General features: G+C 46.4%; 1 long non-coding RNA gene across 1 annotated transcript; it reads left to right on the top strand.

Annotated features, from left to right (window-relative positions):
• The first annotated feature begins 4,050 nt into the window (after positions 1-4,050).
• Positions 4,051-8,991, top strand: LOC143271926 (uncharacterized). The gene is made up of 4 exons (XR_013049261.1): positions 4,051-4,440; positions 4,856-5,023; positions 5,398-6,446; positions 7,326-8,991. It is a non-coding gene; the product is annotated as an uncharacterized LOC143271926 (long non-coding RNA).
• The last annotated feature ends 3,854 nt before the right edge of the window (positions 8,992-12,845 follow it).

Below are 12,845 nucleotides of genomic sequence, written 5' to 3'. Positions count from 1 at the left end.
TAGCAGTAGTAACCCTAAGTAGGACAATCCCTGACCCTTAAGCCCACCATTTCAGTTCATCTCAAGCTCCTATGGTCCCCTGTGTAAGCCCTTAACACTGGGTTACAAGCTTGATGCAAAGGATTTGAAGTGAGTTCCTCTGTCACAGTGAGCGCTCTGGCCAACAGTGATCTTCCAAGCCCCTTTCCATGGTCCTGTTTGTTTTCAGTCTTGGCAATTAAACTAGGAGCTCACACATGCCAGGCAAGTTCTGGACCACTGAGTTACAGTCTCAGCCCTTCTAATGTTTTTTAATACAGTAATAGCTAGGCACACTGGGTCCAGGGTTTCTATCCCTGGGCCTGAAACTGTGTATTTATCAGGTAGTGGTCACCTTTTAAAATCCTACTAAAACTGTGGCTTCAACCAAATAGGAAGTAATGGGTTTTAAACAGCATCACCAAGGAGACCCTGGCTTTAACTTGGGGGTTCACAAACTGCCTGTTTGCCACAGAATTGCCTCCCAAGGGCCCTAGAGTGAAAAGGGAAAGGAAAAGAGGTTGTGTGTGGGGCAGTCACCATGGGGCCTAAAAATGAATGGAGAAGGCTAACAGGGAGATGTGTGAGGGGCAGAAAGCAGGGAGAAGAGAGGAGCAGAGAGGAGCGGAGAGGGAGGAGGGGGCAGAGAAGAGGGCAGATGGATAGGTAGAGGTGAGGAGGAAAGAGAGCAGAGGGAATTTGGAGAGCAGGAGGCAGTCAGGCGTTTGCTTCTCTAGGGAAAAAACAATGGTGACTTCCCTACTCATGAAGCTGCCTGTTATTTGTGGATTTGAACTTGTCAGGACAGTACCGTTATCATCTGTAATAATATATGCAGAGATGGTGGCTTGAGGTGAGGGTCCTCGGTTCCCTCTGCCAACCACGCTGTGAGGAGCCCATGAGGGTGCTTGATGTCACAGGGCCAAGGGGACTCTCATCTCCTGCTCAGTGAGCAATGGAAAGAAAGCGGGGTGTCTGGGGCTGTGGACCCTCCTGTTGGTGATCAGGTGATGTGTGCTCTAGTGAGAACCTGGGAATTTAGCTCTGCAGCTGCTTTGAAAGAAAGAAGCAGAGTCACTGCGTGTGGTTTATTGTCTTTTAGCACACAATGGCTAGCAGTTCTGACCACACTCGGGTGGTACTCCATATCCAGCAGCACAGCTCCAAGGAATGAAGGAGAAAGTCCAGATGTACTGGACTGCCGCCGAGGTACAGGCGCTGTGTTTTCTCTACAGGGGCCTGGGACAGTGCCCACCCGCAGGTGCCCCATGCACTAATATCTTCATGGTTCCTGAATAGCGTTCAGGTTTGATCAGACCCATCAGGAGGGAGTCCTGATTGCCTGGTTCTGAGAGGTCGTGGAAAGTTCACGGGATGGGGCAATCCGGAGGCTTGACCTGTCTTCTTCCTTGCTGTGGCCTTGGGATGTCACGTGGCTGCCATGAGCCTAGATGAGGCTCAGGGGTTTCAGTTCACAGGGCACTGCAGGTACCTCTGTCCTCACTCCTGCAGGCCTTGATGGTTACAGCCTCAGTGTCACCAGGAGGCTCTCAGTCCCCTGCAGCTGCACAGTTCTGTGTGGCTGTCATGCTGCCTGTGTTCCTTTAAAACAAGTCGCCGCCACTACCCTGCTTGTGGGGGCAGAGGTAAGTAGGCCACACAGAGTGAAACTCTTCCTTGTCTTGCACAGCCTGGCCACCGTCCATCTCATGGCCTGTTGGTCCTTTATTTGAGCAGACAGGTGAAAACAGAACTCCAGAGGTCCAGGCTGTGACCACGCTCATGCTTCACAGCCTTCACAGCTGTTAGGACTTGGCAAGCCTCTGGGGACGATCCACTCTTGAACATGTCTATAGAAGAAGATCCTCTTTTCACTTTCCAGGGCTATCGGAGGGTTCAAAGAACTCAAAAACATTTAGCCAAAGCTGAAGGCTGTGCACATTTGAGGGTTGTTATTATGCTGAGCAGATGCAAAATCAGAAAACAGAGGGGCTGGGAGCCAAAGAAGGATTTCTTGCTCCGTTCCTCCTCCCCGCTTCCCATTCCTGCTCTCCCTTGCTTCCTTCTGGGGCCCCTGTGTGTTCAGCACTGCCTTCAGCCTAGAAAAACATGGAGCGATAAGATAGAGATGCCATGAAAATAAAATTCTCTTAAACAACCAAAGCAAAGCATTAGCATGCCTTCTGTGGTAGTTTGAATGTAATTAGCCCCCATAAGATCATCGGGAGTGGCACTATTAGGGGGTATAGCTTTATTGGAGTAGGTGTGGCCTTGTTGGAGGAAATGTGTCACTGTGGAGACAAGCTTTGAGGTCCCCTATATGTTCAAGCCACACCCAGTATCTCAGACCACTTCCTGTTGCCTGCAGAATTAAGATGTAGCGTCATCTCCACTCTCAGCTCCTTCCCCAGCACCACATCTGCCTGCAGCACCACATCTGCCTGCATGCCGCCAGGTCCCTCCATGATGATAATGGACTAAACCTCTGAAAATGTAAAAAGCTCCAAGTAGATGTTTTTCCTTTGTAAGAGTTGCTGTGGTCATGGTGTCTCTTTACAGCAATAGACTAAGACATCTTCTGCTTCAGAAAGATCGAGGAGGCAGAAGCTGCAGTATGAGCTGGGAGAGATGGTCTCAGTAACTCCGCCTCCAGCAGGGGCCACTTGTCTCCTGTCTGACAACTCGGGTCTTTAGTGCCCCTTGTCTCTCTGTTCCCTCCCCCATCACTTGGCATGACTGTGTCCATCTCTATGGACAGTTGTGAGGACTAAATCAAGCCTGCCTCATGGCTTCCCAGGAACTGACCATTTCTGGAGTGAGACTTGCTAAGCTCCACCCCCAAACTCAAAGTGGCTGCTGTGGTGTACCGGAGGGTGGGGCGTGGGGGGGGGGGAGACGAGCCCTGGGCCTTGAATGGCAAAGAAAATAGTCTTCTCTCTGGGTCTGGTGTTGCTGGAGGACTTCTCTCCAGGTTCCCCAATCCTCACAGTCCCACAATCCACTTATAAAATAATCACTCAGATGCTTATATCACTTATAAACTGTATGGCCGTGGCAGGCTTCTTGCTAACTGTTCTTCCATCTTAAATTAACCCTTTTTTATAAATCTATACCTTGCCACGTGGCTGGTGGCTTACCAGAGTCTTTGCATGCTGCTTGTCCTGGCGGTGGCTGCAGTCTTTCTCCCCAGCCTTCCGCTTCCCAGAATTCTCCTCTCTCCTTGTCCCACCTACTTCCTGCCTCGTAACCTACTTCCTGCCTGGTCACTGGCCATCAGTGTTTTATTTATATAGAACGATATCCACAACAGTCTGGGGCCCAGACACATCAGGGAAAACAAGTTTAAGCTCTGGGTACAGGCTCTAGACCTTTCCCCGGCTCCACAGTATTGCTTGGGCTCTGTGTTTTCTTCTAACTAGTTTCCTGTTCCAGTTGTAGTCAGACACTGAAGACATGGATCAGCAGTCAGCACCTCTCAGGTGTTGGAGGTTGAATTCCTAGAGTTAATCTTCCTGCCTCTGGGGAACCATACAAATCCATAGGCAAAACAGAACACGAAATAACAAGTTTATTAATGACTGAGCAAGCTCTGAAAACCTCCTGGCAAAAGGGGGATCATGGTTATTGTATCCTGGATCTGGATTTGAGACTGTGAGCTCAGCGTCATGGAGAAACAGGCCTGGATTGGTGAAGCAGGACCCAAGTTCCCCTAAACAACTGCAAGAACAAGTGTGGCGGCCTGATGTTCATGCCAACAAGTCACCTGGAGGAACAACGGAGGGATGTCTCTCACCAGAAGCCTGTTGTAGCGAGACAGGAAACGGGCAACAGGAAGTAGTCTGTAGGCTGATGTATAGTGGGTAACAGTCCACTGACAGAGAGAGAGAGAGAGAGAGAGAGAGAGAGAGAGAGAGACGGAGAGACGGAGAGAGAGACAGAGACAGAGACAGAGAGACGGAGAGAGGGAGAGAGAGGGGAGAGAGAGAGAGAGAGAGAGAGAGAGAGAGAGAGAGAGAGAGAGAGAGAGAGAAAGAGAGAGACCTCTACACCTTTCTTCCCCATGGCTCAGGAAATAGACTAGGCTGTATTCAGCTTTGTGTCACACTTCTAAAAGGTGGGTCACTGCCACTAATGATCTGGCTTCCAGAACTGTCGGAGTCTGTCTAACCAGGTGGACAGCTGCTTCTCTTTTTCAGTGCAGGACAGGGCCACCGAGAGCAAGCCTATAACCGTAGACATGCATTCCTTGGTTAAGGCTGAGGTGTGGGGTGAGCAACGGTGGAGACATGTCCTTCCTCATTCTTTATCGAGCAGCAACAGCATGCCGGATTCTGCATCAGCAGAACACTAAGAGTTCCTAATTGCCCGGAGGCAGCATCACCCATTCCATCAATATAGACGAGAACTTACCTCAGTAGCAAGGTAACAAGCTGGTGAACAGTGCCGACTGGGTATCCTTTGTCCCTCATAGAGCTGACATTCTAGTTGGGGAGATAGCCAGAAACCACCAATGAAAATGATACATAGAGAAAACAGTGGGGAGTTTCAGGTAGGAGGCTAACAAGGAGGGGCCAGAGTAATAATGGGGGGTGACCACCCCATACAAGATGGTCAAGGAGAATCTCCTTATATACAGGCAAAACTGAAATTATAAGATGGTGTTAAAATATTATGGGAGCAGAGGGAGGAAATGACTTCTTTGGCTGGAAAATTTAAGTCAGTTGAAGTGACTTTACTCATAGTCATCCAGCTGGTCACTGGCAAGCCCAGAGCAGAATCTGAGGCCAGAAATGTTTCTTCTACTTAAGGCTTTTTATCTTGCTCCTTTTGTTTTTAGGGTCTTGAATCACTTGCTTGGATCAGATGGCTTAGTGGTGGTTGGGGGGAGCTGTCTTCAAAGAGTCAACCTTTATGTTTGGAAAGAAGCAGCAGAAGCCCTCGAAAAGAAAACATGTGTCATGCAAAAAGTCTCTTTTAAAAAGACAATGAAAAATTAAATTACACTGTGAGTTTAAGCTCCAAGCACTTCTCCCTCGTCAGTGGGTTTGGTTATTCCACAGACTTATGAGAGGGAAGAACAGATGGGCCGTGCCCAATGCTTCAGAGACGGGAAAGCAACAGACACGTGCTAGAAATGGTTAGATACCTGACATATGAGAGAGAGAGAGAGAGAAAGAGAGAGAGAGAGAGAGAGAGAGAGAGAGAGAGAGAGAGAGAGAGAGAGAGAGAGAGAGAGAGAGAGATTTACTCTTTCACCTTTAGAGAGTCTCTATGCCCACCCCCTTTTCTGCGGGAATTGGAAACAAAAGTGGCTTGGTTCCGAGGTGGTGAGAGCTCCTACAATATGCTCTTCTCTCATCTGCCTTTTATCTCTTCCAGGGACAATCAGCTGCCAGAAATGTGTCACTTCAAGCAGTCCTGCACATTTCACGAAACATCTTATTTGGATAAAACTTAAATTATTACCACACCAGTTTCTGCACACTCCCCCCCAACCCCTGCTCTTTTCCAAGAATAGCCGTAACCAAGCTTGACAAACTACTGATTTCACCAAAGCCATTTCAATGCCTGTTAGACATCAGAGTGAAGTAGATGCGGAGGGCTGAAAACACTGCGGTGCTTTGGAGAGAAGTTTCTGGAATCTGAGACACACAGAGACTTCCTCCAGGCAGTCTTCCTGAATCGGCTAGCAGATCAATAAAGGGCACCTGGGCATAAAAAGTACATAGGCTGCTGGGCAGTGGTGGCACATACCTTTAATCCCAGCACTCGGGAGGCAGAGCCCAGTGGATCTCTTGTGAGTTCAAAGCCAGCCTGATTTATAGAACGAGATCCAGGGCAGGCACTAAAACTACACAGAGAAACCCTGTCTTGAAAAACAAAACAAAACAAAACAAAAAAAGTCTGTAGGCTTTCCCTCTCATCTTACTCTTTGCTTATACTCTTATCTTCGTAGTCAATGTCAGTGACAAGGTGGAGCTCTAGACATTGGAGTCTTATGACTACCGCAAACTTTCTAGCCATAGGCACAGACAACTCAGTGACTAGTGATGGTTTATAGGGTTGGGGGGATCCAAAGTGGAATATTGAGGTGCTTACCAGCAAAGGAGAGACAGGGAAATACTGTTCACTGGAGGAGGAGGGAAAGGATCTTACTTACCTCAGGACTGTGAACCAGGTGGCATATGAGCCGATCTTCTAAAGACAGGGAAGACCATGTAACAGACCTGCAGGTGGGCTGAGAGGCATCTTTATTATCAAGAAAAACATTGTGGTTGGTACATTCCAGGCTCGGGGAAAGCAGGAATGGAGGAATAAAGAAAAGCCTTTTGAGGGTGGAAATGCCCAGCTGCCTGGCACACACAGTGCAAGACAAATGATGATAAAGAGGAGAGGACCGTCCGATGTGGTGAGAACCTGGATTCAAAGTGAGTCCTCTGTTTATGGTGTAATTTTGAGCATTTCTCTTCACCCTTCTGAGTTTTCTGTTCCCTATTAGCCAGGAAGGCAAGAATGCTTGACATTCAGTGTGGTAATTTTACTCACTGATACATCAGGGGTGTTAGAAGGGTACTTGGCTCAAAGTAACTGCTCAGAACATTTGGAAGCCTTGTCTGGCTCTCATGGAAAATGCTAGAAGCCGTTAGGATGGGAAGCCAAGCATCACTGATCTTAGCCGGCCTTGTTATCACAATTTGGACCATTTCCGCTATGTCTTCTTGGATATGGATGCTATTCTCTCCAGGCTTCTCTGTTCTCATCTGGATTTGCAGATTGCTCATTAGAAATAGACTTTATCCTCTGTTCTCCCCACATTCCAACCTTGACACAGAAAGGGAAGAGCTGATATTCTAATCCCTTCCCAGGGCCAAGTGGAACATTCATAGACCCTGTTTCCAGCCCCTGCTAGACCTTTCTGGAACAGAAAAGAAATCTCTAATGTGCTGTCCAACTGAGAATAGCAATCCCATCTTCTGTTCTGTGTCCCAGCTTCTCCATCCATGCCAGGGCAGCTGTTGGTTTGGCTAGTACATCCCAGAATGAGTATATGTCATACATGTCCTCCTGGAACCAAGAGCCAGGTTCTCTCGGAAAGTTAGCTCACCATTCTGTACTTTAATGTGATATATTGTAAAACCGGCCACAATTTTTCTCACCTTCTTCTATTGAGGCATGGACTCCATTTCTCTCCCGTTCTCAGCTAGATTGGTTTTGTGACTTGTTTTATGAGAGAAGAGAAGTAATTTAATGAGCCCTGAGCCCAGACCTTGAGAGATTTCAACCTCCTTGTCTCCTTTTTTGAACAGCTCAGATTAACCTTTCGAATGAAGAGAGACCACGTGGAGAGAGGTTTCAGACATTTACTAGCTTGGCCAAGGCCGTCATGGACCAGCCCTAAATGACCCGTGAGTTGAGGCTTAATCTACTTCAGCAGAAGCCTGCTGCCTTGTTAACGATAATAGATAGTCATTGTTTTTAAGCACTTCCTTAAGTTGTACAGCAATTTGGTAAGTAACAAAACTACCTGATACATACAGGGACAGCACAACTTTTAAGGTAATGCCAGCACTAGGGTGGCAGAGGCAGGGGGGAATCTCTGTGAGTTTGAACCCAGTCAAGTATATCAGGTATATACAGTGAGACTCTATAAAAAAAGGAGAAATAAAAAAGAATACCCTGACTTAGGAGAAGCATGGCTTCCCCATGAGGTTGCCATCAGTCTTAAGGTTTCCAGGAGCTGAATGCAGTGGCACCTGCCTGTAACACTAGCCCTTGGGGGGCGGAAGCAAGAATATCAAGGTCATCCGTTCGCTACTGACTGCAAATGAGTCAAGACTAAGTCAGACCTTCTCTCATCACCCCCCAACAAAGAAGGCTACCAAGAATGACCATCCAATTTGTGAGTAGCCCTGTTCTAGGAGGTCCATTCATGTATGTATAACGTTCTCTGATTTGCACAACACAGGTGGTCCGTAGGGTTAAGCAAGACAAAATATGTGAAGTCTTGGTGTAAAGTTGGTGCAAACTAAACATTTATTTTTATAGCAACTTCTTGTACTGAAATATTTTCTTCTGCTTTATTTTATGACTATTAATACTTAATTATCAAATAAGCTTCCATTTTCCCCTCAGAGAAGTGTTCTGGGAGTGGTGATGGCGGCGGCGGTGGTAGGCCAGGCGATCTTCAGGGTTCTCTCTAGCGTGGCTCTCTGTGATTCATGGACTAACACAAATCTACTCGCAATGGAGAAGCAAAAACACATGGCTCCTCTGGTGAGTGGAGGACATGGCCCCAGAAATACGGCATGGCAGGCCATCTGTCACACAACCATGTCAACAGTCTGAGAAGCAGTCCATAAAGCTGCCACCCCCTCCCCCGCCCCCGCCTTTGCTCTGCCACAGTTAAGCAGGAGGCAGAGGCAAGGCCCTGTGCCTAGATACTGCATTGCAGAACACTGCTGTGTTCTGAACAGGAACTAAAGAGTTAATGTGCCACTGAGGCTACAAAGAAACCTTTTGGTTTAAGATCAAAAGCAAACAGCATAGGAACTGAAAAGTCCATGAGATGCCTTCCCCGGCCCACTCCCACCTCTTCATCACACTGAGCTCTGGAACATTTATGGCGGACTCAAACTTCCAGGATTGGGTTTCCTGGAAACCCAGGAGAGTCTTGCCTGTTTCACTGGTAGCTTTGGGAAGGGCTCTGAGGCTGAGTTCCAGGAGTAGCTTTACTGTTTACCAGGCACGTGACCATGGAACTGATGGTTAAGCCTCAGCCTAGAAACTGGTAGGAGTGTTCTAGACTTTGGTCTGGCAGTGATTCTCCAGCATAGCTACAGATGAGCACCATTGCCCTAACTCTTCTAGCTTGAGTCCCTGTCCGCAAAGTGTGGATGGTTGGTATTGCCTGGAGGACCAATTAAGATAGGGGATAGATGTGAAAGAGAAACTATTTCCAGGGCTCACAGCTTTGTCTGGAGTGGCCTTTTGTCTTACACACAGGTCTCAAAGACCAGGTGTGTTGATTTTAATCAACCATCGTCAGTGCCGGAAATCTTTCCTGGCTTTGCTTCATGAGTCTGTGTGGGTAGACCCAAGGAGGACCGAGGATGAAATGTATGGTTTTTGGATCACTCTCAGACATCCAAGATGCTGATAACATTTGCTTCTACATTCTCTGTATGAATGCTCTCTCAGTGGTACTTAGAAGCAATTAGTATTGTGTCATCAATAAAATAATGAAGAGGGATCTTTGTCTCACCCACTTGCTGGTGGAAATGGGTGCAAGTAGTATACAGCTGTATCATATGCATGCATTGATTTATCTGGGCATGCCAGCCTGAATGTAGGTGGCAAGCACCTCATGTTGCTGACTCTATGCTGGGTGCTGACCCCACCCTTGCATTTGGACTCTCTGGTACCCCAAGGGGACAAATCCATGGTTACCAGTACTGTTAAGAGTCCAATGATCACTACCCACGTAAGTGAGCACTATCTTAAGAGTAGCGGTCACTTATGTGGTGGCAAGCTCTTCAGAGAAGGGTCATATTGACACAAGTGAGGGAACTGGGGGAAAGGTTCTTGGTAGACCTGGCAGGCTCTATTACCCATCAGCCCTCAGTTAATATCTTTTTCATTTCTTCCTTGGCATATATCTTAACTACTTTATTTCAAGGCAGGCATTTCAGTCTCCTTGACCTGCTCACCTCTGTCCTGAGCCCCATGTCCCTTCTGTAATATATCCACATGGGACTGTTCGACACTGTCTGGACACGCCATGTTCTTTCACAGCTATCTGCCTTGGACAAGCCTGACATACTTTCCTTCCCACAACCCCCTTCTCCCCATTTTCTTTCCACACCAAACTATCTGCTGTCCGTCCAATGTTTCCTCTTATGTCTCTGAACAAATGAGTTCCTCTGCTGGGAATAACCTCTCTCCTGCCTTTTGTCTGCCTGGAGCGGTAACTTCTGATCTTTTCAAAACCAAATTCAAATGTCTCCTCTGAGGAGCTTTCCCCCAGATCCCCACCAATAACTGCAGATTCTTCCTCGGCTCCCCTCCTGTATACACTTTGGAGTGGTTTCTCATTCAGTTACGGCACAGTATGGGTGATAAAACAGACAGAAATAAATGGGAGACTTTGCACCCCTGAGAAGCCCTGGTTTTTAAAATGAATTCTTTTCCCTCTGTTGAGAGGCTCCTTTGACGGGCATCAGCCAGTGCCTGGAAACAAGAGTGAATTTATGTTCGTATTGATCTTGCCTCTCCCTGGTTTGCTGTGTAGCTCTTTTTTGGGATCAGATTTCATTTCCAGGTAAAGTCAGGAAAGAAAATATTTTGTGGTTATCTGCCTGACTTTGCAATGTTTTGTGCAATTTACGAGTTAAAAGGTTTGCAAACCGAGGTATCAAACACACATGAGGCCAATCAACAGAAGGTCAGGAGCAGAGCCAAGGGTAGCCCATGACCGAGTCCTTGGACTCTGAATTTAGGTCAGAAAATTGGCTTTGGATTTTGTTATTCAGCCCACTCCTAAGGCACACGCAATGTTCTGATTTCTGTTATGTTTCACTTAATTTTATAAGCAAGAAATGTCCATATTTGGATAGCACCACTTGCTGTTATTCTATTAGCCTTGCAATCTCGAATCCAATCCCCTGGAAAGAGCCCTAGGTTCTAATTATTAAAGGCGCATGAGTATCTGTTTTCTAGACTTGCCTTCTAAACTGCGCACTAAAGGGATTACACGGTGTCCTCCAGATCTCTGATAACTTCAATATTTTGATTCATTTCTTTGCTATGTGTATTATCTTACAGCAAAATCTAGCATACAGTCCATTTTTTTCCCTGCTAAGCCCCAACCATAGGTCTGTGATGTCCTTTTTTCTGCCTGTCATGTATCAGTTAATATCATCCAGGCTTGCTGACTCCACCAAGATTTATGTGATGGGATTCAGCATTTGAAGTTTTCCATAACCCATTCTCAAGGTACGTTTTTTTTTTTTTTTACATTCTGTGTGTGTATTTGTTCCCTTTTAATCACTACAACGAATACCTGTGAAAAAGAGCATCTTATTTAACTCCTAGTTTTGGGGTTCAAGGAGCTTAGAACTGACACATTTCTGTGAAGATGGCATCATGGTTAAAGGCAGTGGTTGGGAGTACTTGTGGGAGAAGATGGTTTTAGCTTCATACATGAAACCAGAGAACAAAAGAGACATGGAGATCAGCTCTGGCTTGGTAACAATGTGCTTCCATAGAACTCATTCAAGGAGACTAAGATTCCCTTCCAAGGGAAGCACCTCCATCAGCCAAGAACCTACCATCAGGTCTCACCACTTTTTGCATTTATTTTTGTTTTGCAAAATTGTATGTATGGGTGCATGTGAGTGAAAGTACCTACAGAAGCCAGGCTTTCAGATCCTCTAGAGCTTGAGTTTATAGGCAGTTGTGAACTACCTGAGGTGGGTGCTAAGAACTGAACTCTGATCCTATGTAAGAGTAGTATGTACTCTTAATTATAGCTGGAGTTATCTCCAGTCCTGCCCAAACCGGCAGCCACTCAGACTCAAGTAAACACACAGACGCTTATATTATTTAAACTGTTTGGCCTAATGGCTCAGGGTTCTTGCTATCTAGTTCTTATATCTTAAATTAACCCATTTCTAATAATCTATAGGTTGCCACATGGCTTGTGGCTTACCAGTATCTTACATCTTGCTTCTCATGACGGTGGCTGGCAGCGTCTCCCTGGCTCAGCCTTCCACTTCCCAGAATTCTCCTCTCTCCTTGTCCCACCTATACTTCCCTCCTGGCTAATGACCAATCAACACTTTATTTATCAATCAATCATCTACAGCACTTAATCATGGAGTCATCTCTCCAGCTTCCATGTCCTACTTCTTTTTTTTTTTTTTTTTTTTTTGGTTTTTCGAGACAGGGTTTCTCTGTGTAGCTTTGCGCCTTTCCTGGAGCTCACTTGGTAGCCCAGGCTGGCCTCGAACTCACAGAGATCCGCCTGCCTCTGCCTCCCGAGTGCTGGGATTAAAGGCGTGCGCCACCACCGCCCGGCCTCATGTCCTACTTCTTAAACATTCCCAATGTCATCACTCTGAGGACAAGCCTCTAACATTTAAGCCTGTCAGAGGACATCCAACAGTCAGGGCATAACACAGAGCTTTCTTCAGTCCAAGGTCCCAAAGGCCATTGGCTATTGCCCTGATGTCTGTTGATCATGAATGTTCAGACTTTATATTTTGGTTCACACTATATGCTTCTGAAGTCAGCATTTGGCAAATTCTATATATATCACCCCTAGTTACAAAGCCATAAGGAGTTCCTTGTTTGGTCTTATATTCTGCCCCATTACCTCTTCTGCTTATCCTCTGCTGCCAGACTCCTTTTTCAAAAATGTGTAGACTTTGCTCATTTTCCTATAATCAACCTTAGGTCTTCTTATTACTTTTAATTTTATTTTTAATTATATATTTGTGTGTGTGGCTGATTGATGTGCAAGTATGAAGGCAGGATCCTGTAGAGTCCAGAAGAGAGTGTCAATGCCCTTGTGGTGGAGTTCTAGGTAGTTGTGAGCTGCCTGATATAGATACTGGGAACCAAGAACATGTATTCAAGAGCAGTACATATTCTTACCTGGTGAGCCATCTCTCCAGCCCCCAGGTTTTACTCTTTATGGCATATTTGGTAACTGTGATCCAATTAAATGTAAGCCTGGCAATCCTTGCTTTCTCCTTTCCCTAGTCAGAGAGCCCCAGCCTCAATGAAGCCACCTTCATCCATGTAACTGATCTCCCTCCAGCTAACTG

Source organism: Peromyscus maniculatus, chromosome 2 (assembly GCF_049852395.1).
Source record: "Peromyscus maniculatus bairdii isolate BWxNUB_F1_BW_parent chromosome 2, HU_Pman_BW_mat_3.1, whole genome shotgun sequence".
Classification (NCBI taxonomy): Eukaryota; Metazoa; Chordata; class Mammalia; order Rodentia; family Cricetidae; genus Peromyscus; species Peromyscus maniculatus.
This window is presented reverse-complemented; position numbering and strand designations above follow the sequence as displayed.